Source organism: Brassica oleracea, chromosome C3 (genome assembly GCF_000695525.1).
Source record: "Brassica oleracea var. oleracea cultivar TO1000 chromosome C3, BOL, whole genome shotgun sequence".
NCBI lineage: Eukaryota > Viridiplantae > Streptophyta > Magnoliopsida > Brassicales > Brassicaceae > Brassica > Brassica oleracea.
Genome location: NC_027750.1, coordinates 38,075,836 through 38,076,569, shown reverse-complemented (window position 1 = coordinate 38,076,569; position 734 = coordinate 38,075,836).

The following is a 734-nucleotide window of genomic DNA, read 5'->3' as shown; positions in this document are numbered from 1 at the left end:
TACCATCTTTATTACACCTTGATCCTCCTACAAAACAGTCAGAACTAAAAGTTTGACATATCATGCATTTACAAAATATAGCAAATCAGCTACCTGATGGATTTGCTGATACCAAAATGGTAACTAAATCACATATAACCGCTACAAATACTCCTGCTCGTATTGAAATACCACAAAACGGTGGAACGACAGTTGATACACGTGAATCAGGAACACGTTTAAAGCGCGGTAGACCTATTGGTTTAAAGGATAAACTTCCTAGAAAACGTAAGGAAGGTGAAAAGCATGATACTCCCAAAATAGCGGAAAATATTTTGGAAGAAGCGAATTGTGAATCTAACGACAATATAGAGCATCATGAATCTGAAGGAAATCACGAGATTTCTATCAATTACATCCATAATGGAAAGATATGGAAACAAAATGAGATGGATGATATTGATGACGTTATCTCATACCTTTTAGCAAAGGAAATTAATGAAGAAAACGAAGATCTAGAACCAAAGTCTGTATATGAATGTCAAAAGAGACATGACTGGATAAAATGGAAAGATGCAATTCAAGTCGAACTAGATTCGCTTAACAAACGAAACGTATTCGGACTGATTGTGCTCACACCCAAAGATATAAAACCTGTTGGGTACAAATGGGTGTTTGTCCGAAAAAGAAATGAGAAAAACGAGATTACAAGATATAAAGCTCGTCTCGTAGCCCAAGGTTTCTCTCAAAGGCCA